Below are 26032 nucleotides of genomic sequence, written 5' to 3' on the forward strand. Positions count from 1 at the left end.
TCTGTTGTGCATGAAGTTAACAAAATCAACTCTGGTAGTTTTTTTTGTTTTGTTTTTTATAAATTAATCTCTACAAGAGAAAGTTTATTTTAATATGATCTCATTTTTTAAATCCAAACCATGATTTTTAAATGTATATGGACGATAAGAAGCAAGACTACATAGTTAGGTGATGTGTACAATGAAGTTTCATGAGAAGGTGAGGGGTAGAAGGAAGGAAACTATTGTTCAGTAGTTAGTTTCGATTCTGTGTTTTTTCTCTCCAGTAACCTCACAGAAATATTAAAATTTGAAAACTCTTATTAAAAAAATGTTTCCTTTCTTAATGAGATTCTGCAGTGGTGCTTTACTGTCAGTGTGCTGGGAATTTTGAAATAGTCTCTGTGTCTTTCCGTGATTTTGACTAATCTCATTTGGATTTACCAGGCTCAGCAGCTGTTGTTTTTATCGACTATTGCTAAGTCGTATTAAGGTCCAAAGTTGAAAAACCCTCTTTCCTATGTTGGCCTATATTATTCTGAGTTTTAGAAAATTTAAACCCTATAATTTTTATTTACTTGTAAGAAAATTGACAATAATTATAATATCCCAATAATATTAATAATATCCCCAAAGGTAGTTTAGGTGGGCTAGCCTATTTGTGTATCTTTCACAGGACAGTAAGGTTTGTGGAGTGGTGCTTTCTTAATTCATCCATCTTTTCTTTTGGAGGGAGAAGGTCTCAGTTCCTTTGTGATTTAAGTAGTGTTTGGTGTAATATGAATGATGCTTGCAGTTTGGTACTAATTGTCCTTTGGCAAAACAGATACAAAGTCTCAAAGAGTTTGAGAATGTCCTAGGAGACCAGGAACTTATTAGATAATTCTGTAGTTTTATTTGAAGAAGAAGCTGGATATTAAATTTTGCTATTATTGAATGTAATATGAATTCTTCTTCCATAGCTAAAAAGATCCATTGGCTTCTCTGTAATATCTTTTTAGGGGGTCCCTCAATTTGCCTATTCGAATAATAAGGCAGTGGTTTTTGAGGTCTGAGAAGGATACTAGGAAGCTCTTACCTTCCTCTCAGGGTTAGTATGGTGGTGTTGGATCCCATCTGACCGCCATACTATCTCTCACATTCCCTGTTTTCCTGTTGGGAGTCTGAATTTATTCTCCTCATACATTCAAGATTCAAAGCAATAGGTTTCCTTATTGAAACCTTATTGGCCCAGAAATGACCAATCATTTCTGTAGTTAGAGGTAATAATATGGATCAACACTGTGTTTTATCAATTACAAAATCGTATTCCATATATAATCACATTTGATTCTGAGTTTAGCAAGGGAGAGAAGAAGAATGGCTGCAATTAATTTCCATTTTACAGGTGGCTCCAGGGAAGTCACACGATATTCCCCAAATAGCATGTAAACAAAAGGGCAAGGCAAAAACCCCAGGCCTTTTAACTCTGTGCCGCGTGGTCTCCCCACCCTGTCACAGTGTGTCTGCTATACCCTGTCCTGTGTCCCAGCTAAGGAATTTGATCAATATAATGTATAAAATTATTGTACCCATTTTAATAAACTTCATGAAACCAAGTGTCATCTTGTAGTTATTTCCCTACCTAGCAGGAATGATCTCACTGCATAGTGAGAGAGGTGTCTTGCTCTCTGGGCCAATGACACAGTGAGTGTCCCACTTAAGAGGTGAGAACGATGGGATAGCAATAAGACAGATGTCCCAAGGAGACCAATGACTCACTGACAAACTCAGTGGAAACAGTGTAGGAGGTGAAACTGGCAGGATGGGATAGGATTTGGAAAGATGAAGGAGGGGGTGGAAGAGAAATGCTTGAGCAGAGGCATGTAGGAAGGAACTTACGCAGTACTGAAATCATTGTGCATGAAACGATGCACCCAGGATTGGCTACAAAACAAACCTGGGCGTGAGTGTGATATCAGTTGATCGTTGTTGCCCCGGGTGGAAGGCTACATGGGGATCCTTTAATATTATTTGTACTTACATATGCGTTAGAAAATTTTCACAATAAAAAATTTTTTAAAGAAACATTGTATACTATGTGTGTCTTGAGCAGTGTGTAGACTAACTATCTGGAGCAGAGGGTATGTTCGCAGTTATAGTCTGGGTCCAAATTATGGTAGTGGGAGGGACTTCGTGAATGTACACTGTGGAGTCTGGGTGAGCACTGGTGGACACTGGTTCATTGACTGGACTTGAGTTTTACTTGACTGTGAGCTCCGTGTGACTGCAGTCCAGTGTGGCATCCTCATCAAGGATGGCCATAACGCCACTTTACCATCCACTTAGGAACTACAGCACATATGGGCCATATCCAGTTCTGGAAGGCATATTTAGAGAGGGTTTTATGCAAACTGAGTTTCAGTGGTGGGATATGTGAGTCTCTTAGGTCTTCTCAGCAATCTTCTTTCAGGGCATTCCACCAACGTATGGTGCTTAACCTGAAATGGACATGTTTTCCCTTCCTCCAAGTCCCTCTCCTTTTCTTTCCTTTTTCCTTTCCTTTCCCTTTTCTTTTTCTTTCTTTTTTTTTTTTTGAGACAGGGTCTTATTCTGTTGTCCTGGGTACAGCGCCATGGTATCATCATAGCTCACAGCAACCTCAATCTCCTGAGTTCAAGCTATCCTCCTGCCTCAGCCTCCTGGGTAGCTGGGACTACGGACACCCGCCACTACACCCAGTTAATTTTTCTATTTTTAGTAGAGATGGGGTCTCACTCTTGCTCAGGCTGATCTCAAACTCCTGAGCTCAAGTAATCCACCTTCCTCAGCCTCACAGAGTTCTAGGATTATAGGCATGAGCCACCATGCCTGGCCTCCTCTCCTACTTTTCCAACTCTTTTTTTTTTTTTCCTTGGGAGCCTGAGAATGGGTAGTAAAAGCAAAATAAAAATATTACTATGATTCTTAGATGATAAAAAGGTACATACTCACTCTGGCATCTTATTTAACCTCCTGGAAACAGACTTTAACCTTAGACTAAGTTATATACAGAAAGTAGCATTCAGTGTAGCTTTATGAAATGACATTCTTTCTCCCCTCCTGCTTGAAAACATTTCTCTACCACTAAGTGAAAAAGAGAAGAGACATGTCAGAGAAATTTGGATAGTTATTAAATTTAAGGAAGTATTTATTATTTGGATGTGATTCAGGGTACACTAGAACTGATACACAGAATAGACTTGTGAAAACCGATTATTGTATTTCTAGGAATTTGGTGAGCTAGTAAAAACAGCTGTTGAAAATTAAATCATATAAGCTTTAAAGTATTAAAAGTAAAAGAAATACTCAAAACTTGTACTTCCTAATACTATAACTTGCTGTAATCTATGTTTGGGTTATTTGTGTCTAGAGTGTCTGCGGGTGGACAAGCTGTACAGTGGTGTGCTGCACATCTTTTCTCAACTTCACCTTCAGGAACATGGTGTTGGTAGTCTGTAGTTGGCTATGGTGGGAATATTTATACCAGGGTAGATGGCAGGGAATACACATCAGGGCCCTTTGGTTTTTTCCTCAGAGAACTGGTTGTTAAATATCTAGCAGCAGACCACTAGGTATGATTATGATATTGTGGTTACATTTTTTAAAGACTTTTTTGTTTTAAAGATACACATTGAAATAAGACTGATAAAATAAGATATCTAGAATTTGTTTCAAATAACCCCATGAGGGTGGGCGTCGGGATGGTTGTATCAGAGTGGTGGGCACGTGGGCTTCATTCTACCATTCGTTCAGCTTTTGTGTATGTTTTAAATTTTCCATAATAAAAACTTAAAACAGCAATGAAGGACTGTGCGAATGAAAATAAATGAGTTGCCCACTAGATATGGATAGAAATCCAGTCTGGTACCTGTCTGTTATCCAAACTTCAGTGCCATTGTTCCTTTGATAAAATCTCATTCTCAGATTTACAAGCCCTTATTTTGTAAGTGATTCACATGATTGAGCTCACATATCTGTTTCTTATTAAATAAAATCAAGAAATCACCACGTGCAGTTTATTACACCCATCAAAGCAAAGGCATTGAACATAGCCTTCTCTAGGACACCGAAAAGCCCTGTCTTCACGGTGAGGGGGAAATGCATTTGTTGGACTCCAATTCTGGTGGCAAAACCAGTAGTACAAATAGAGAAAAATGAATCAAGTTGTTTGCTCAGAAAGCTACTTGCAGCTAGATGACAGCTGTGTACCCTCTAGATTTATTTTCAGTATAGCTGATTTGAGTCATTGCCCAAAAAAAGGAGTGCTGTCAAGTGAATTTTCTCCATGCAGATGATAAGAGCCTTTCTAAATACTGCCTTGCTGATAGAATTGATGCATTTGAAAGTATCGGCCTATGAATTAAATTAGTTCCAATCCAATGACTTGAAAAAGTTATAGCCTACTTTATATATTGAGTATATTTTGCAAAAAGTGCAACAGCTCAACGTTTTTGAACATGTATTTAGACATCAAATGAAAAAGTTGTAAGCATAAATTACTTAGAATACATCTTTTATTCCCAAATTTGAAGTTTTAATTTTTTGAGACAGTCTCACTTTGTCACCCTTCATGGAGTATCTTAGGATCATAGCTCACGGCAACCTCAAACTATTGGGCTTAAGTGATCCTCTTGCTTCAGCCTCCCCAAGTGGCTGGGATTATAGGCACCCACCACAATGCCTGGCTGTTTTTAGAGATGGGGTCTCGCTCTGGGTCTGGCTGGTCTCAAACTCCTGTGCTCAAGCAATCCATCTGCCGTGGCCTCCCAGAGTGCTAGGATTATATACATGAACTCCTACACATGGCCCTTAAGTTTTAGTTTCATAATGTGAATTTGGAGTAGTGTGACAATTTCTCTTTGGATTTGATTATGCAACAATTCATGCAATCTAAATCTAGTTGATGAGAAAAAAGATTATGTTGAGTAATGCATGCGTGTGGTCACTGTGATGATCCTGTCAAACAGGGTGGTGAGGAATCATGAGTTTTATAATGGGAACAGAGAAGGACAATAGGAACCTTGAGGGGAAAAGTAGTCCACAGTATCTGTCTCGTAATTTTAAGTTATGTGAGGCTCTGGCCTATGTAGAAACCCAGGCTTGGACCATTTTCTAAGTTACCACATACACAAAAAAACAGTTTCAAGTTGTTGAAAACAATAGATGCCAAACTGAGGTAACCAGACGTCAAAATACCAAAAGGAAGATGGGCTGAAACAGACGCTAGAAAGAGGCACTGTGATGAGGGAAACCAGAATCAGAATAGTGTGGGTGGGAGAAGAATCACCCTAACTTCTCCCCACAAGACAGAGGTGGACACTTGGCCATGGTTTTTCCCATGTTGATTCCTTTGTACCGGAACCTTCACTGTCCTGCAGGGTGCCACCACTGGGTGGTCCTGAAAGAGTTTCTTTGGGGCATGTAAATAGAAGTCATAGTTCACAATTAAGGTGGAGCTTAGGTATTGAGATGATTGCTAAGGAAAAATCATGTTAAACACTTAAAGTGAACCACGGGATTGTGATTATTCACTCAAATACTTACTGAGCCCCTATGATCCGGGCTGGGTGGTGGGATACCTCAGTGAAACCCACACACGGAAGCTCTGTGCTCTGGGAACTCATTGCCTAAGTGGATGGAAATAGAAACTAGACAAGGTAAGTAAGTATACAGTCCTGAAATGGAGATACATTCTGTCAGGAAAAACAAAAACGGAAACAATTCTTCAGAATTAAATTCCCTAAGTATACATTTTCCAACTATCAAAGCTGGCAAAGAAAGGACATTGATAGTTATAAAAATATGAAACATAGGCTGGGTTCAGTGGCTCACATCTGTAATTCTAGTACTCTGGGAGGCCAAGGCAGATGGATAGCTTGAATTCAGGGGTTTGAGACCAGCCTGGGCAAGAGGGAGGCCCCATCTCTACTAAAAATAGAAAAATTAGCTGGGTGTCATGGCAGGCACCTGTAGTTCCAGCTACTTGGGAGAATGAGGCAAGAGGATTGCTCAAGCCCAAGAGTTTGAGGTTGAGGTGCTGTGACCTATGATGCCATGGCACTCTACCCAGGGTGATAGAGTAAGACTGTAAAAAAAATAAAAATTATATATATAATATAAATATTTTTATATATATAAACATATAGAATGTTTTATATAAAACATATATACCTGAAATTCTTTCACATGTCTGTTAACCCTACTGATAGCTAAATATGTTCACTATTTCTAACACCAGTGGTTTAGAGTACAAATTAAAGTTGAAGTAGCTTGGGAAAGGCAGGAGCTTTTTTACACTAAAATGAAATGAAAAAATATGCCCTTATAGCTTTTATTGAAAAGTTGGCAGTTCATGATCAGGAGGGTATGGAGCATCTGGAAAGGGAGGCTAGAAGTTATTTAAAAACCAAACTGGGGCGGCACCTGTGGCTCAAGGAGTAGGGCACCGGTCCCATATGCCGGAGGTGGCGAGTTCAAACCCAGCCCTGGCCAAAAACCAAACTGATTGCTTCCAATTCTGTTTACTTCCAATTGGGTAGCCCAGCAGGCGTCATTTGAAGAGGTATTTTGTAGTTGTATACATGTGTGCATGTACGTGCAAACCTTATGTCTTAGTGAACTCAGCTGTCTTACTGAAAGCCTGTCCCAGCTTTTAATGAAATATTCTAAAAGGAAGGTATTGTATGAATTTGATTTTAAATAACTTATTTTTCCCCCCAAATCACTAAGTGCAGGTCTTTAAATCTAACAATGACCAGAGTCTTCGGCAAGAATGAAGAACCTAACAAACTCACTGGTATTTTCTCCTCTCCCCAGGGCTGCGGTGTGTCTTTGCAGCTGCCTCCTAGACCTCACCACCGGACAGCCCACAGGTACTGCAAACTCAGCATTTTAATAACCATGCTTGTTACCCTCTTCCACCACTAGGCCTGTGGCCACAGCTGGATGGTCCCTTGTCCTCGAGTCCTGGCTCTCCTTAACCTTTAGTCTGCCACCAGTCCTTCTGATGAGTCCCTGAGGAACACTAGAGCCCATGCCCGAAGGCTGTTTAGCAGAGCACCTGCTGGAAAGCTCTTAAAGCTGGTGATGATAGTATCTTTGCTTTCATCCAGCTTCTCTTCAGATTCATTCACACCTTAGTTCAAGCCTTCTTTCTTGTTTGTCCTCTGGACTATTGCTCTGTCTGGTGGTTTCCTCCCTGTATACATTTCCCTATGAGTTCTCCATGCAGATACCAAAGTAGCAAATTCTAAATTTCAAATCTGACGCTAACTGGATCATGCCACCTACTCCCCTTTCATAAATACTTTTGTTGGTTCTAGAACATGGTAGCCATGTCTCTATATGATCTGGACCAAATGGACTTTTCATCTCACCTTCTTCAGCTTTCCCACTAGGTTCACTCTTGAAAGCAATACTTAGTCAAAGGTTAGCTATGACAAACCTTTATTGAAGATATAAAAGCTTTGTGATGGCTGGGCATGGTGGCTCATGCCTGTAATTCTAACCCTCTGGGAGGCCAAGGCAGGTAGATTTCTCAAGCTTGGGAGTTTGAGACCATCCTGGGCAAGAGGGAGAACATTTTTAGTAGAGGGGGTCTCTACTAAAAATATAGTAGCGGGCACCTATTGTCCCAGCTACTTGGGAGGCTGAGGCAAGAGGATCGTTTGAGCCTCAGAGGTTGCTGTGAGCTACAATGATGCCACTGCACTCTACCCAGGGCCACAGAGTGAGACACTGTCTCAAAAAAAAAAAAAAAATCTTTGTTATGTTAATAATTAGCTTTGATTTGAAATGAAAGAGCAAAATTCATCAGATTGCCCATCAATACTCCATTGAGTATTAGAAATTAGCACTTTATGGTGAACTCTTCACCAACCCAACTTTACTTCCTTTTTTCCCCATCTTTCCCATCTGGCAATGTTTCTGGCCTTCATTCCTGGTCATTCTCACTGATGCCCCCTTTTCTAGACCCTTACTACTTTATTACTGAGCTGCAGTAGGGCCCTTCCTGGCTCCGGGGTTTTCGTTCTCTTCCCTTCCTGCTTCTGCCCCAGCACATACCTCCCACGCCTCACAGGGTTAGTTTTCCTAAAATATTTCTTGTGTTCTGTTTTAGAATCTTAGTGGTTCTTTGAATCAAGTCAAGTGATACTCTTCGTTCTGGAATTTTCAGCCCTCAGTGCCCTTGCAACCTCATTTGTTTGCAGAGTCATTTCCCCCTGGCCTTGAAGATTCTCTCCTCAGTGGGACCTGCCGCCTCTTCACGCTTCCTCACTCAAGGCCTCTCTGCTCTTGCCTTCCTCCGGCTGGAAGTCTTTTTTCTGCTTTAGCTCCTGCACACTCTAAAGGCTCAGAGGCATTCCATCTGCGTTGTTTTCTCCATTCCCTGAATGTAACTGTTACCCTTATGAGAGGGAGCTCTGGGTGGTTGGAAGGGTACATGGTCAGTTTTAGGATCAAGCTCTTGCTCACTAGACGTGGGTCTTTAGCAACTTCTTTTTTCCTCTCTGAATTGGCAGCCTTATCTTAAAATCAAGTACATGATTTAAATGACTATTTAAAAAATGCTTCATAAACTTTAAAGCTTTATACATGTGTTCAGAGTTGTTCAGTTATACTGTTTAATCTGTGATGATCTGCGATTCTCTATTTTTCCGTTCCCTGTTCACTTAGTTCCTAGTGTATAATATTTCTCATTCTTCTTAACTTTTAAGAGTATTTTTTTTTTGGCTGGGGCTGGGTTTGAACCCACCATCTCCCGTATATGCGGCCAGCACCCTACTCCTTTGAGCCACAGGCGCCACCCCTTTTAGGAGTATTTTAAGGGTAGATTCACTTTCTTGTCCAACTCATCTCACATCATAGCAAATCCTCAATAAAGTCTCCCTGTCCAGAGAATCCACTGAATACAAGAATAAAGAATCAAGCTCTAGAGTCTACCGTGAACAAGTGGTAGATAGGGTGAGTGAGGAAGTAACAGGAAGAAAAAGGGTGCCCAAAGGAAAGGGGCATGAGTCCAGAGACATGCTCTGGGTAAAACTTGTAGGCTGGCTTTGTAAGCTTATAACACGATGACAGTGTAATTGGTTTATTTTCTTCGGAATGACACTGTTCTTGGCACAGAGATGGCTCTCCATGTTTTAATTCACCAACCACGTGATTTGCGTGTTTGTATACATGTGTTTACACATGCACATCTGCATGCCAGTGGACTTGTCTGTCATTGCTTATTCACTGTCACCTCCTTTTAAGTTTCATTCTTATACCTAGCAGCGTTGTGCCCGCCTGGCCAGCGCTCATGTTTGTACAGTGTCTAATAGGAGCCACCTTAACTACTTACTGGGGTTACGACTAGTTAGGAACTGCTGTCTTTGTTGTTTAGATTGCTAGGAAATGTTCATGAAAATGTTGTACTGTATGGAATATTAGACTTAAATCCTGCTTTAAATAAGAGTAAGAATAAAGTATAATAATCAGTAAATTAAAGTTCATTTTTGAATGTCTCCTAGTCCTTCTCCCACACACAACCTGCCAGAAATAAAAGAGCCGGTCCTGGAGCCCAGGAATTGATGATTCTCTGTATCCTCCTGGGAAGGAAAACATGAACAGTAGCAAGTTTGTTAACACTATCCTTAGGCTAAGAATAACCTTGACGTTCTTACTATGCCCAGATCCCTGAGTCTTACTTAAAAAGTAAACTAATTAAACAGTAAAACACAATTTCTATTTTTAGGGAGTTTATACTTTACAAATAAAAGGAATGCCAGTAACCATAGCAAAGCAATTAGAGAAATGGGATTTGCTTGTTACCTAAGAAGCAAAAGATACTTTTTCTCCAAAGCAAGTGATTAAAGGTTGTCATTGTTTCGCATCAGAGTAGATTACTAGCAGGAAAATGATAGCTTAACCCTGCTCTTTCGGTCCCCTGGCTGGCTGGGTGAGTGCTTGCATTTTAGATGGGCCAGCCTGGCTACATTTGCATGGAAGATGGGGGAAATTGCCAAACAACAAAATGAAGACTTATGCTTTTTAAATTCCTCTTATTTCTGTTTTAATTAAATTGATGTCTTCAAGGGAATGGATTTTTAAATGAAATTTTAATAGTGCTTCAGCCAATTCCAAATGTATTCTTTCATCTTACTCAGCTTTCACAATGTGATCATATTCGGTTTCACTTCCTGGTTGGTCTGCATCAGCCTGTGGCTGGGAAATACATAAATGAAGTGTTTAGGAGAGAAGACTTTGTTTCATAATGGATAAAAGAATTTGGATTTGATTTCGGATTAGTTGATGTAGTAATTTTTATAGAAATAAAATTTCTGACACCTAAACTTACAAATCAATTAAAACAAAACTTTGGCACTGAAAATAAGTGACTTGGTGGTAACTTTGTGGTGAAATCATCTCTTCTACAGAACTGTTTGATTAGGTACCAATTGTGTAACAAATGAAATATTGCTCCGTAATTAGAGTAACTGTAATTTAATTATAAACAGGTTTGATTGCATAGTAATGCATTTGGTGCTATGGTGAGTTTCATAACACCTAATGATCCTTCCACGGATTAATTAAGAGCCCAGTATATTCTTCAGTTGATGGTTTCCTTTACAGGGTGTTTAACATGGCTAGTGATATCTCTGGCAACCTTTTGTGGTATGTTTTAAATGACTATTCTTGTATCTTACGGAATTATACAAAATATTGACTAATTCTAAAAGTGGAATTTTTGACTATAAAGAATTTAATTCCACCAAGGTACTCAAATACCATCTAGTCTTAAAAATCGCTAATCAAATTTATTTCTCTTTTGAAAATGTTAGTTAAGATGTTTAGGAAAAGCCTGCTTCCTCAAAATCTAATTGCTTTGTCCAGTTACATCATTTGACTGGCTAATTTGAAAGTTTAATTTTTTTAAAGCATAACTATTTTTCTACTTGGAATCTTAATTTTGAAGTTCATACCCTAAGATAAAATTGCTCTCGGTCGCAAATTCTCTCCAGTGAATTTTTTCTGGTGCTTTTAAATTAATTTCCCTAATATGTAATATGGCCTTAAGTATATTTTTCATTATTCCCATGCTCAGATACCATCAGAGACTTTCTACCACTTATATTAAGCCTAAATTCCTTTCTGCTCATAAAAATATTTAACTGTTAATTCAAAAAGTGATATTTTTACCTCCAAAGCAATCGTTTCTTTCGGTAGCTATTATGTTCTGGGCCTGAGTTATGTCTTGAACAGTCCTTAGCATGACACTTGAAATTTTATGTAGCCCTTAATTCGAGTCTATTTTCCACTGTCCTCTCCCGTCATTTTTGTCTGAAACATTCCACTCCGTCCATGTGTCTCTTCACTAACTTCTTAAATTGACCGTGTTCACCATGGCTTCCTCCTACCTTCTTTGTTATTTCATTCCTTCACATAAAATATTACGTGCCCTGTTATTAACCCCCTTTCTTCTACCCCTTATTCTTTTACCCCCATTTACACAAATCTTATGCATCTTTCTTGTTCCAACACATAACTTCTGTGCAGTGACTATTGATCCTTTAGCATATATTGCCTCAAGATGTAATTGTATAATCCATTTGTTTGACCTTTGTTACAGAAGTGCCTTTTTAATCAAAGCATACACCTGTTGAGGTGCAGATCTGGGTTCCACACCTTTCCATTGCCTCTGTCATCTGGAACAGTGCTTTGTACCCAGTGGTAGTTTCACCCTGGTTTGGGGGTACACCTTAGTATCAGAGAACATGCAGTTCGAGTCCTCAGAGGTCTTCTCTTGGTGACCCATGTCTGGCCATAATGCAAGTGAATTTCAGGATAGGAGTGTCCGTTGTTACATATCGGGCCCTCTTCATGTCACCCTCTGTTTAGTGACTAAGTTATTTACCTTGAATGGATAAGACTGCAATAAAAACAGATGGTGTTGTCAAATATAAACAGGAAAATATTATTTCTTGTGTGTGAATAAAAGAAAAAGAAGTAGGAAAACCCCCACACCATTAGCCTTCTTGGTGCAATCTTTTCACCTTTCAAGTTTGGTTGCTAAGAAATAACCATAGCCTCATCTGCTGTATACCAAGGAGAAATTTTGGTCACTGACTGGACTCCACGTGTGTCATACAGCTGAATTTGTCACTGAGGTATAACGAAGCCCCACCCTAGAAGTCATGTGTTAAACTTCTAGATGGAGAATATGTGTCTTCTGTCTCATAGAAAACTATTAAAATTCTAAAATTCCCAGAGAATACATGGTTTTCTCGCCTTTGCTGACTCTAAGTAAAGCTGCTGCATCCTGCCGAGTTCTGAAGCTGAAGCCAACCTAAACTGCAGAAAGCATCTGTTCCCTGGAGTGTGGGGACTCTACCTGATCCCCACAGGTAGTTATTTATGGGTTCTGCACCTTATTCTATCACTTCAGTTCCCAGAGCTGCCCCAATTGACTCTTAATGCCAAAACTGAGCTAAATTGCTCCTTGCTGATCAGGCCCAAATTGATTCTTCAGTGTCTGCTAAAGAATTCAGGGACCTTGGCACAATACATGGAATTTGGTAAATTGAAGGCAAGATGGTATGAAAATTACAAGTTTTTCAGTTTTTGCTCCAAGCAAAGATGTCTAATTTTAACTCTTTGTTTCAATTAATATCCAATAGCAGCTTCTGGATGCTGGCCCTTGGATACAATAATGAATCCAATACACGTAGATCAGACCTCAGAGAGCTTATGGTTTAAAATGAGAGAGAAAGAAACCTTTAATCAAATAGCCATCTGTGGGTGGGAACAGGAGCATGTTGTGAAGTGACTTGGTCAGGGTGTCAGCAAGGCACCCCTTAGGAGGTCACTTTTATGAGTCATTGATTCAGGGCATCTCTGACTTAAATGACTGTCTTATTTGAGCCCTGAAGTTGAGCTTGATCTTCTAAGGGAACTACTTGGCACTGTTTCATATTATAGCCATTTGGAATAAAAATTAGCCCTCCCACGAGATAGTTGTGCTGCAACATACTATCTGTAGTATAACTAAGAAGAATGAATTTGATCTTTGCCCCAGTTTGTGGTACACAGAGCTCCTAAAACCCTTGGAATTTCATGATAGGAATGTCCTTTGTTATCATAGTGAGCCCCTCAACCTTCTCAGAGTTTGTGCAAAGAGATGAAATGTTGTGAGCCCAGAGATAGCTCCAGGAGGGGGGCTGGTCACCAGAAGAATCAGCCTTGGGATTCGAGTGGTGAAACTTTCAGTCTCACCTCTAGAGAAGGAGGGAGGAGCTTAGAGATTTCTGAACAGTAATAGCCAGTGATTTGATCCATGATGCCTGTGTCATCAAACTTCCATAAAAAACCCTTATACAACAGGGTTCAAGTAGCTCCTAAGTTGGTGAACACCTCAAAGTGTTGGACGAGTCCTCCTCCTGTCCCTGAATACCTCCTTGTACATTGCTCCCATTTGACTGTTCCTGAGTTGTGTTTTTGTAATAAGCCAGTAATAGTAAGTAAAGCATTTTCCTGAGTTCTGTGAGTTATTCTGATGAATTACCAAACTTGAGGAAGGGGTTGTGGGAACTACATTCATAGTCGAGCCAGACAGAAGTGCAGGTAGCTTAGAGACCCAGGCCTTGCACCTGGCCTGTGTAGCGAGGGTAGTCTTGGGGAACCAGCCCTTAAACCTTGCCAGTTTGATGCTTACTCCAGGTGGTTAGTGTCAGAATAGGCTTGAATTGTAGGATACTCATTTGGCATTGGAGAAAGTGATATCAGAAAAAAAAGACCTTTCACTATGTATTTACTCTGAATGTAACTCAGGCGGTTTTCTGCTCCAGCTCAGGACCAAGTAGCAGCTACCAGTGATTTTAACCACTGGAAGCCAGTAACCAAGTTGCAAATATGAAGCATTGATTTAATACCAAGGTAAAAATGGACATTTCCCCAAAATATAAGTGCATGGAGTTTGCTGTTTCGAAACGGACCTGTTTCTCTCCTAAACCTTTTGTGCAATGCTTTATTTCCTATATTGTACAGGGAAAGTAGGAATAGATAAGCAGTGCTGATTAACTGGCATGTTTTAAAAGCCTTCTCTGGGTTGAGCAGGCAGGTGTGGCTGCACCTCTGTGGCACTGTGAGCCATGCTGTGGGTGCTGTCTTTTTCTTTTTCCAAATTCCCAATTCACACTGAAATTCCCAGTAGTAAAAATGATTACTGACATTCTGTTCTTGGGCCACTTCTTTCTCCCTTTCTGTCTTTCTCTCTCTCTCTCTCATTTTTACCTAGTCTTATTCTGTCACCCTCTGTAGAGTGCTGTAGCATCACAGCTCACAACCTCAAACTCTTGGGCTTGAGCAATCCTTTTGCCTCAGCCTCCCAAGAAGCTGGGACTACACCCAGCTAGTTTTTCTATTTTTAGTAGAGACAGGGTCTCTTGGTTGCACAGGCTGGTCTCCAACTCTTGAGCTCAAGCAATCCACCCACCTAGGCCTCCCAAAGTGTTAGGATTACAGGCGTGAGCTACTGCGCCCGCCCTTTGGGCCATATATTTCTACCTGGACCCCTGGGCTTCTGGGCCTTTTAAAAAAGTGCCTTTGACTTTGTCGTATAATGTTATGGAATGTCAGTGTCCTTGTGACACTTGCTGTTTTGTTGCCCTAGAACCATAGTGGTATAAATAAAGCTCACTTCCTGGGTTGTTTTCTTTCAATGTAAGATAACATCCCAAGGCCAAAAGCATCCTCTTTCCAAATCCCTTTACCAGCAAAACAATTAGCTTTCTTTATGGGGAGTTCCCCTCTTCCCATTTATCTGCTGCTTTGATGATTTCCAAAGTGCATTTGGTATTTCTTTTACCAAAATATCAACTCCTAGGCCAGTGACTGAGGAGATGGCGGCATGGACTGGGTGAGTGATGTGAGCTGCTGCTGTCGTGGGTGCAGGCCTGAGACTGTGGCCGTGGGAAATCAAGCCCCTGCCTCTCACTCTCGCCAGTGGGAAAAGTGGGGATGCACTGTCCTTGGCCAGCAAGTAGGGCTTTGGGGGCAGGGGAAACAAATTGTGTAAAAATAACTAAATAACAGTTAGACAGTTGCGCTCACCCGTAGCATCTCCAAACCTTTACAGGGCACAGACCAGCACACGCAGCACCTTTCTGTGCCAGGACTGACCACCGTTGCAGTGACTGCTGTTCATGAAGAAGTAGAGGCAACGTCTGCGAGCAGAGACATCAAATCTATGTGTAGCTTGAACAGAGCTAGAGGCTTTAAAGTTCCTTGCCCTCAGAGAAGTGCAGCAAACTGTATCAACACCCATGCCGCAGGCCGCCCGATGATACGGGAAGCGGCCACGCCTGGCCTGTGAGGCTGAGTGAGTGCCCATGGGGAGCCACAGGCCCAGTGTTTCTTGACCTATTTTATCTCATGGCATACTTGAACCACACTCAAATTATGTTGATAAAAAAGAGAGTAAAAGACAATATATACTTTGCTTTGAACTTCTTTCATAAATAATATAATTCATGGTCTTTAAGAATTTTTGTGGCCCACCTAGGATCCTCTCACAGCACACTGTGAAGTGCCCTGTCTTCCCCTTCTAGCTGTTCTCAAGTGATTAACGATTCGACCATCACAGAATCTGTGGTCCTGTCTGTCCTGCCCTTTGCTTGGGTGGCATTGGTCATATCTGACTTGTGTGCAACACCACTCTTGACTGAGATGACAGCCACTGCATCAGAAAATGCAGTCAACCCCTTACGTGGGTTAACTTTTTTAAGCTGTTGCATCACGGTGTATTGTTTTGACTTCACAATACTGTCTTCTTGTGGACCACATAGTAAATGATTGAGGAACATTAACATTTATATTTCATAACACTCTTGCACCTGGAGTCATGTGATAGATCGCAAAATCTGACATTAAGATCATTAACTTAGCCGGGCGTTGTGGCGGGCGCCTGTAGTCCCAGCTGCTCGGGAGGCTGAGGCAAGAGAATCGAGTAAGCCCAAGAGTTAGAGGTTGCTGTGAGCCATGTGACACCATGGCACTCTACCCGAGGGCGGTACAGTGAGACTCTGTCTCTACAAAAAAAAAAAAAAAAAAAAAGATCATTAACTTAGATAGAAAACCAAACCCCCTAATATAAATCTGGTCTCTGTTCATAGGCTCAGACTTTAAAGCCAACCTTTAAAGCAGTGGTTCTCAACCTTCCTAATGCTGCAATGTATTTTCATTGTTAAAAAGGGGTCATGACCCACAGGTTGAAAACCACTGCCTTAAAGGATTAATTTTAGATAAAACTACTACTCTGTTAATGAATTACCATTTTTGAGTGCTTACTTTGTATCTGGTGCTGTACTAAGCTTTTGATTTATAGTTACCGTATTTCCTAAAACAGCTCTATTAGGTAGAGGCCATTATCTCTGTTTTACAGATGAGAAATTTGATATTTATCTAAGATCAAGCAGCAGATGGTAGAACTCAATCTTGACCATTCTGCTACCTTACATTCAAGGCTCTCAAATTTCCATCAGAGTTTTAAGGTAAAAATCAGTTTTAACAAAGTAACACATTGAAGGCACACAATACTTTTTATTAAGTCATTCAAAAACAGAGTCATTTATAGGTGATATATTAATAGTATTGACTTATTTTTAACTACATTTTACTAGATATATCAGGAAGAAAATCTATGTAAAACGATCATTTAAATACACATTTAAACCTGGGTTATTCATCTTGTTGTTCCATTGGTGGGTTAATGTTGTCTATGAGAGGTAGGGCAAGCAGGATGCATCTTGCCCTCTGCCTAGCTATCATGTCAATCTTACCTATATTCTTTTTTTTTTTTTTTGGCGGGGGCTGGGTTTGAACCCGCCACCTCTGGCATATGGGAGCGGCGCCCTACTCCTTGAGCCACAGGTGCCGCCCTTATCATGTCAATCTTAATTATTTAATAGGTGGTGTGGGTAGAGGAAGCACTGTTGATTGTTTCCCTAGATAGGATACTGAGTAATGAGGTAGGAAAACAGTGCACATCTCCTTTTTACATTGTCTTTCTTAGTTTTTCTAAAAGATAGATTGTAGCTTTGAAGAAAAGGAGAGCGATGTCACATTCTATATACAACTCCTTTTTATATAGCTCTTCGGGGAGGCCGTGGAGCAGATGGCTCTTAGTCAGAGCTGGTGGAGTGCTGACTTCATGTGTGAGGTTCATGGAGTTTCTTAGTTTGTCTGATCTTCCACTTCTCACCTTTGAGATAATAATAATGCCTACCTCACTAAGTGCCCAGAAAATGTCAGCCTTCTCCATTCTGTCTCCCCCCACCCCTTTCCATTCAACAGGTAATCACTCCGTTGAGCGTGAGGTCTTATCCTGCACACTCCACTCTTTTAAGAGTTCCAAAGCTGAAGCACAAAGGCATGAAACCAGATTTTTGTGGCACAGTTTGATGGAAGTATATTAGAACTATCACTTTTCTCTAAATTCTAAAGAAGCACAAAGGAGCAACTACTTGTTTGGACCTTAAGCCTTTGTATTTTGGGATCAGAAATCAGCTGAACAGTAGGCTGATTTGCAGTGCACGACAATTTGTTGTCATTGGGTTAAGAATATTCTAGTAGATGTAATATTTTTTTACAGTGGTCACTGTCAGAAATTACTGTTTTTAGGAGACTAAAACTATTTGAAGACATGCAATGTTGTCAGCTCAGTCATAGCTCACAGGATTGTGGAATTATAATATTTATGAAGCACCTAATACATGCCAGGCTGTACAGACACGAGCGGCCTCCAGAGTTCATGGTTTTGGGGAAGCAGACAGGACGAGTAGACCCTAACAGCACGATGCACCCCTCAGGGGATGACTTGGTAATTCCATTGGTCCATAATTCCATTTTGTTGTATTATATATACTAAGGTTAACTTGTATAAAAGAATGATTGTGAAATCATAATTTGATAAGCTATTAAGGTCATTTTGGAATGCTGTGGCATTTACCCAGTGGTCCATCACTGATCTAAGGTGACTCACAGTCATGATGATGAGGCCAGTCATGCTGAATTTGACAGCACTTCTCCATTCAGATTTGGGAGGTGTCATGTTTGGTGGGTAAGTTAGCAAGCATAAAATTTTCTTCTTTCTTCTTAAAGGGTGAAGGCTTAGACTCTGCTTGCTTCGGAATCTCTGTCCCAGCCCTGGGGTGATAGAAATGCCTGAGGCTCCGTCCCTGCTGTTTGCTTTGTCACCCTTCCAGACCCACAATGTGTGTGCCCCCCCTCCATTTATTTATAGATCCTTTCAAGGGGGCCTCCTCCTCTGGACCCTGGTTCCTATCTGGGTGGTGAAACCTGATCTGGTATCATTTGTTCACTCAACAGTGATTTCCTAAATATTCACGGTACAGACAGAGGCAACAATGAGATGTGGGGAAGCCTTAGGTGGGAGCAGCACTTGCTACTCTGGGCTCTGGGCTCTGGGCAGACTGCAGGTTCGGTGCCACTTCAGACTGTTATTCTTTAAGAGGAGAAGCCAAGCACTGTATGGGGGAAAGTGGCAAAAGAGCCCTGTATGTCCTCCTCTTGCCAGTTCCCAGAATCTCAGCTCCAGGAGGAGGTAGCTGCCAGGCTCCTGATCTTTCCTAACCACGCAGAGAATAGCTCTGGAAGATACTGTTTTTGTTTAATCTAGTTACATTTTCAGAGGCCTTTTAAACACTCCACTGATGAATCAATATGTGGCAGCTGTGGTAATATCCAAGAGCTTAATCTAGTCCTGAAGAGAGAACTCTAGAGATCCTGGAGCACAGATAATTAAGATACTGTCCTAGTACCCCAGGAATTTGGAGCAGTAATTTAACCCACATATAAAACAGCATAAGGGAAATATTAGTAAATGTGTTCTAGGAACATAGACAAAGGTGGCCATTAAGGGAGCTCTGGGAGGTGATTCCACATGATCAGAGTGAGACAGATGATGAAATTGAATGACCCTCTTTTGAATCCATCTGTTATTCATAGTTTTGAACTTTTCAAATTGATGACATGGGCATCTTTAATTTTATATAACCTAACGCCTTAAACTTTTACATTTGCCTAAGGTGAGGTGGATGACCATGATGCCACAGTGATTCCTGCCCTAACTGCAAAGTCAAGTCCGTGACTATGCCTTTAACCTAATACACATCTTTGGACCAACGAGTCTTCACCTCTTGCTCTTAAGATTTTATTTACCAATCTACTAATCACTAAAGACAAGTGCACCCAAATGGAAAACCATTCTCGAATTCCAAAATTGTAATAGTAGTTGTTTGCTCTCCTCCAAAGAAGTTTGTGTTGTCAAATGTGCTGTCTGTGTGGACCAGAAGGAAATAAGAGCGTCCAGACCTGTCCACTTCCGAAGTCAAAGCACTGGGGCCTTTTATTGTTTTAGCAGAAAGCTACTTGCTTTATTAGTCCCTAATCCTTAGTCACTTGGGCAAGGTGAAGGGGGGAGTCTTGGTGTTTTGCTTGCTGTCTCCAATTTGTCCAGAATACCTTTTTTTTTCTTTTAAGGTTATCTTGGAATTGATTACATAAGTTAAAATATGCATGTCTTGTGTCCTGCCACTGGGAGAGCCAATGTTTTTGAGGGGGTGGGTGCCCCTAGTTGTGCGATGCTCATTAGCATGGCAAGCTGGGGAGCCACCAACACAGCCTCCTGCCTCAGCAGCTGGGCTGTCAGAATTGCTGGGACGGTCTCTGTCCTCTTTTTACCCTGCCTGAGATGGACTCTTTATTCTATTCTAAGAAGCATTGCCATTTAGTATTTTCACATTTAACTCCTTTGAATTTGGTACTTCTGCTGAGGAGGTAGAAAGGTAATGACTTTTGCTACGGTTTCTAAAATAAGTTTGAATGATTTGGTTCTAGCCTGGATAAAGAAACTCAGCAACATTGTGTTACTTTTCACACGACTGCAGTGGCTGCACCCTGAGATGACAAATTGTCATTATGAGAGAGCTGTCATGGTGTTCTACATTTATATCATCTCAGTAAATACTCCTCTAGTTTAGAGAAATGTTAAATAGAAAAGAGGAATGAAACTTGTTAATAAGCATGCTGGAAAATGTTCAGCCCAACTCAAAGAAGTGAAAAATAAAGGAACAATAAGATCATTTTTTTTCATGTGTGGAATTAGTGAAGTTTTTTTTTTAATGATGATTCCTAGATCTGGTGAGGTATGACTCATGTATTGTTTACAGGAAAGAAGATTAGTGTACCGTTTTGAGAAAATACTTTGGTACTATATATCAAAGGCTCGAAAATGTTTGTGCTTTATACCCCCAAACCCTCATTTAGGAAATATATGCAAAAGATATCATGTGAAGAACACAGAGATGTTTACAGTATTAGCAATCAAAAAAGAAAATCTAAGATTCCGTATGGGAATTATTTTGTAACCTAGGGTATGTCCATGTATGAATTATTACTTCTGTCAAAAATGACGTTTAAGGAAACATCATAACAGCGTCAAGAAAGCCCATGATCATATGTATTAATGATAACAGGCAAAAGCAGGTTTGATTTTGTTACGCTGAATTCGACAATGGCGTAATTGTATAGAAGTAGCAGATCAATAAAGAGAACAGAAATTGGATGGAGAAAACTATCCCAAGTATTAAGTCTTTTTTCCATGTTTCTGTTATTTAAGAAGCTTAGCTATTTTCAATTTGTTTTTCTATCTGTTATTCATAAAATCTGTGGTGCCTCAGACATAATGCTGATCTTATTCTCCATTAAAAATTTAGTGTTTCTATTTTGTGTCTTATAATTACCTTTGTGATCAGATGAAGTGGGTAATTTGTGCTGGTGATTTTTATCTCTCCCTGGTTTATGTGTGTTAATAGATAATACCTTTTGTGAAAGGTCAGGAGGTGATCTCTTAATAATCACTTTTTAAAACAATTATCTTTTGTATTTTTCATTAAATTACTGTATTGGAAATTTTAGAACCACATAAGTGGATAAATTATCTTGCAATCCTGTGATATGTAAAATATAACAGTATGTCTATGATTTCTCTTTAGGAATTTTTCAGATCAAGACTAATTACGAGTTTCCAGTTGACCAGCACTCACAGGGTAAGGTTAACGTCCTGAACTATGAGCGTGTGGTAATGGCATGTTGGTAACTTGGGGCAAATAAATACTGAATACTTATTATGTGTGATTTTGAGTTAAATATTTTTTATTTTACAGATGTTTTGAGTAAAATCTTTTTGAAGTTTTAAAACCAGTTAATTAACAGAAGATTAAATCTGTGTATACATATTGTAGTAAAAATGTCATCCTCCTATCCCTATGGGGTTCATATGTAGGAAAGTATGGGGGCATCATATTTGTTTTGTTTTGTTTTGAGACACAGCCTCAAGCTGTCGCCCTGGGTAAAGTGCCGTAGCATCAAGCTCACAGCAACCTCCAACTCCTGAGCTCAAGCAATTCTCCTGCTTCGCCTCCCAAGCAGCTGGGACTATATGTGCCCACCACAATGCCTGGCTATTTTTTGGTTGCAGCCATGATTGTTGTTTGGTGGGCCCAGGTTGGATTCGAACCCGCCAGCTCAGGTGTTTATGGCTGGTGCCTTAGCCACTTGAGCCACAGGCGCTGAGCCCATATTTATCATTTTTTAAACATTAAAGATCTAAGGAATATGATAAATGGCCACCAGAGACTAGCATTTATGTCTATATTTTCCTGATTTTTTGTTTAAGGGTAGCATTTGTAATGCTTAGAATTGGTTTGCTAAGTGAGAGATGGTCACACGCTTTCCTTGAATAGACAAGTTAGAAATAAACAAGTCTTATACTCTGCTGCTTGCTGTAAACATCATTCTTCTTGCATAATTATGGAAGATTAATCCTGCATTAGCTCTATGACAGTGCTTTTGTTTTTGACACAATGAATAATGTCTTATGTAGCACAACTCCCTAGTGTTGTGAATACAGCATCTGTCTTAAAAGTGTCACCCAGCTCTGATCACATAGCCCAGGTCAATCAGGGTGAAGACAAGCGTCTGTCACCTACTACATTCCGACAGCTTTTTTTTTTTTTTTTTAAGGATGAAGGTGAAGATCCTTTGACTTTTGGGGTATATTCACGTTTCCATGCTGATTCACTGAGCTGAATGTAGATTTTTTAAAAGCTGATAACAGATATTGCCTCTCATTTACTTGTGATCTTTTTTAATTTATTTTTTTATTAAGTCATAACTACATTTATGGGGTACCATGTGATGACTTGATATACAATGTGGAATGCTTAAATCTAAAAACATAACTGTCACCTCACTTATTTTTTGTGGTAAGGCTTTTATAATCTACTTTTAGTTGTTGATCTTTTAGTGACTTTTAGTTGTTGACCTTTTAGTGACTTTTCTGTCACTCTGAACGACACATTATCCAAATGTTTGGCTGCAGGCCCTTTGTCACTCTTTTGCTGTCCTGGGCTATTGGTATTCCAGCCAGAGTGGCCTCCTATCTGCCCCTCACAGCTCTGAGCTTTGTTGTTCGTCTGTAACGCTCCGCCCATTGCTGGCTCTTTTTGATGCCCATGTTAATGGTGGTCCCTCTTGGAGGCTTTTCCTGACTTTATATTCTTCATAGCATTTCTGATCATTTTGTGTTTGTAGAGTTGATTTATTTATATTTCCTTGGTGTGCCTTGGTCGTGCCTAGCCTCCATATTGAATGTATATAAATGTTAACTTTTGAGAAAAGATTACGGTTAGCATCATTCTCATATTTTTAAACTATTTCTGGAGCACATTGATTTGTCTATCCTAGAACTAAAATATCTCTCTCATTTTAATTTATTGTTTAAAAAAATTGTAGAGATGTTCTTGATTGTATTTGCAACTTTATTTTATTAAGAAGGCTTATTATTATAAGAATCAGAATCAATGCTACCACCTTTCCAATTGTTTTTATATCTGGACCCTTGCTCATAAGCCCGTGTTCTATTACCTTACGAACCTAGAGAAGCCACTTAAACTCATCTGATTTTTAGTCTCCTTACTTACAAACTAAAGAGTGGGCTTCGATTTCTGTGGTGTCTTTGTGGATTAAGTCATTCACATGATTCTGCTCGTGTGAAAGGTAAGTCTCCTGTAAACAGAGTGCTGGGTGCAGGGGCTCACACCTGGCACCTAGCACTGTGGGAGGCTGAGATGGGTGGATTGCTGGAGCTCATGAATTCAAGACCAGCCTAAGCCAGAGCGAGACCCCATCTCTAGAAATAGCCAGGAGTTGTGGTGGTCACCTGTAGTCCCAGCTACTCGGGAAGCTGAGGCTCAAAATCACTTGAGCCCATGAGTTTGAGGTTGCTGTGAGCTATGACACTACGGCACTCTACCCAAGGTGACAAAGTGAAACCGTCTGGAAAAAAATAAAAATGGAGTGATGACACTGCCTGTCGTTTGAAAAGTGACAGTGTATGATTGACGAGGGACTACACAGGGACCAGGTTGGGCTCTACAGACTTTATTCTGGCTTGCTTACTGTTGTGGGGATGGGTGTGCTCAGGAAAGTACTTTTACAAACAGTCAAAGTTGATGAAGGGAAATTTGAGGTTGCCTTCTGTTTACACCTTCTAATAATTGTCTAGCCGCAGGGGTGGTCAATCTGCAGCCCACAGACACATGCAGATTATTTGAGGACTCTTTAGCTTAGCTGTGGCATCACACATCATGAAAATGATGCATAGGCCTTTTTTCTTGCTCATGAGCTTTCAGTGCTCATGTATTTAATGTGTGACCCAAGACAACTCCTCTTCCAGTGTGCAGCAGAAAAGAAAAAAGATTGGACACCCCGTAGCCACTGGTGGCTTATGTTCTAGAGTTAATATTACAATACTGAGGCTATAACTTTTTAAATTTTAAATCAATAATAGTCAAAAATCAATATGGTAACTTTAAATCAATATGGTAACTTACTAAAACAACAAAGAATTCAGAGATCCTTTCCTAAAGGGATGATTCCCATTCTGTGTTAAATGTATGATACATTCTATGGCTGCCAGAAACAAGGAAAAGTGAAGCATGTTCCTCAAAGTTCACAATAACTCAGATTTAATTAGGACTTCTAGAGGTGTTCCAAAGGTTTTAATTCACTCACTAACTTTATTTAATATTTATAACTATTTATTCGATTTTATTTATTCAGTAACTTTCTCTTGGGGCTTCTGATGATTAAGGTGACTTCCTAATATTTAGAGTATTATTTACGATCGTTTCACAGACCAATTATTACTCTGTAGCTTTGGACAAGAAGCTTTGGAATGGTAATTAACTGCATGTCTGTAGTCTCCTTTGGTTTCCCCAGGTTATTTGAATATGATGTCAGTTTCTGGTAACTCTGATTTCTGTGCTCTAGAAGTACAATGCCTTTACCTCATAACCAGGCTTCTTTATTCTCTTTATTCTTCCTCATCTAACAATCCTTCCTCATCTGGTATTTTATCAAGGGGACAGAAATGTTGTTCTTCACTCAATTCTTTCTTTCAAATAATTCATTTCTATGTGGCAGTATCCACCACCTCAAAGCTTGTGATTTCCTGTGGTGGATGGAAGATGCCCGCTAGTACTTAGAGCAGCTCTCCCCATCAACAGGTGGAGTCCATTTCCCCTACTTTTGATTCTGGTGCTCTCTGTCACTTCTTTGATCAACAGAATGGGGCAGAAATGTTTTAGGGTAATTTTCAAGGCAGAGCCTAAAGAGATTTGTAGCTTCTGCTTTTGTGGGCTGGAAACATTCCTTCTCAGACCTTAGCCCCGTGCTGTGAGGAAGCCTAATCAGCCATGCGGAGGACTGGCAAGGCCTTGGTCAACAGCCCAAGCTAGGCTCTCCGCCAGCAGCCAGACCAGGGCCCAGCCCTGTGATTGAGGCACATTGGACCGTCTAACCATTCCAACATTCCAGCTGACAGCATGTGAACTGCCTCATCATTCCACAGAATCGTGAGAAATCACGAATTGTTATTTTAGCCACTAAGTTTTGGTGTGCTTTGTTATGCAGACTGAAGGACAAAAGAAATATTGCTACCCAAAAGTGATGTGCTGCTGTAGCAAGAAGTATGGCATTGGCTTTGGAGTCAGGTGACAGTGGAGTCCTAAGGGCAATAAGAATACTACCGCTACTACAGGGTGTATTATAGAATTACCATTAATTACCATTAATCACCATGTTATATTGACAGAAACATCAGCAAGACTATGTCACCTGCAGTAACATGAAACAGGGAAAAAGCCTAGTGAACTTTTGGTTCTAGCTTAGAGGTTTTCAAGCAGAATATGGGAAACACCCAACTGACTCCTTTTTTTAATCACTTTAAAAAGTATTGCAAAAAAGAGATGAATTAAAGAGGAAACTTGGCTCAGCTCCTGTAGCTCAAGTGGCTAAGATGCCAGCTAAATACACTGGAGCTGATGGGTTCGAATCTGGCCCGGGCCTGCCAAACAATGACAACTACAACCAAAAAATTTCCGGGTGTTGTGGCAGGCGCCTGTTGTCCCACCTACTTGGGAGGCTGAGGCAAGAGAATTGCTTAAGGCCAGGAGTTGGAGGTTGCTGTGAACTGTGATGTCACAGCACTCTACCCCAGGCAATAGCTTGAGACTCTGTCTCAAAAAAAGAAGAAGAAACTTCAGATTTTAACCAGGCTTTGAGCCAATCTAGAATTTTCTAGGGTCGTAAGTAAAATTGTTTCTCATCTCCAGCTTCTCTTCATAGCAAAAGGTACTCAAAGAAACAGCCTCAGGTCCAGAGATCAGATCCAGAGCACCACTGCCAGTGAAACTCCGTCTCAGGTGATAATAAAAGGCAAAGCACAGCTGTCAGACCTACTGTTAAAACTTCAAAACCATGTAAGGTGGTGCCTCCTGGATCCTCTGTTAGGTGGAAGAGGTTCTAAGACTTTCAAGAGTGTTGTCCCATAGCATCTTGGACTGGATTTAGATGACAAAGTCCTGGATTTAAGCATAAATTTGATGCCATAGTGAGATGAAACTTTTGG

General features: G+C 40.3%; 1 protein-coding gene across 11 annotated transcripts in view; it reads left to right on the forward strand.

Moving 5' to 3' along the window:
- LRRC8B (leucine rich repeat containing 8 VRAC subunit B) overlaps window positions 1-26032 on the forward strand; it is a 70005-nt gene that overhangs the window by 18990 nt on the left and 24983 nt on the right. For 8 of the 11 annotated variants that reach the window (XR_008380120.1, XR_008380118.1, XR_008380117.1 and 5 more), the window contains exons 2-3: window positions 6817-6872; window positions 21054-21107. The gene's annotated coding sequence lies outside the window, so the exon portion shown is untranslated. The remainder of the gene's footprint in view (window positions 1-6816; window positions 6873-21053; window positions 21108-26032) is intronic. The other 3 variants (XM_053591158.1, XM_053591159.1, XM_053591160.1) reach the window with 1 other exon arrangement.

Source organism: Nycticebus coucang, chromosome 5 (genome assembly GCF_027406575.1).
Source record: "Nycticebus coucang isolate mNycCou1 chromosome 5, mNycCou1.pri, whole genome shotgun sequence".
NCBI lineage: Eukaryota > Metazoa > Chordata > Mammalia > Primates > Lorisidae > Nycticebus > Nycticebus coucang.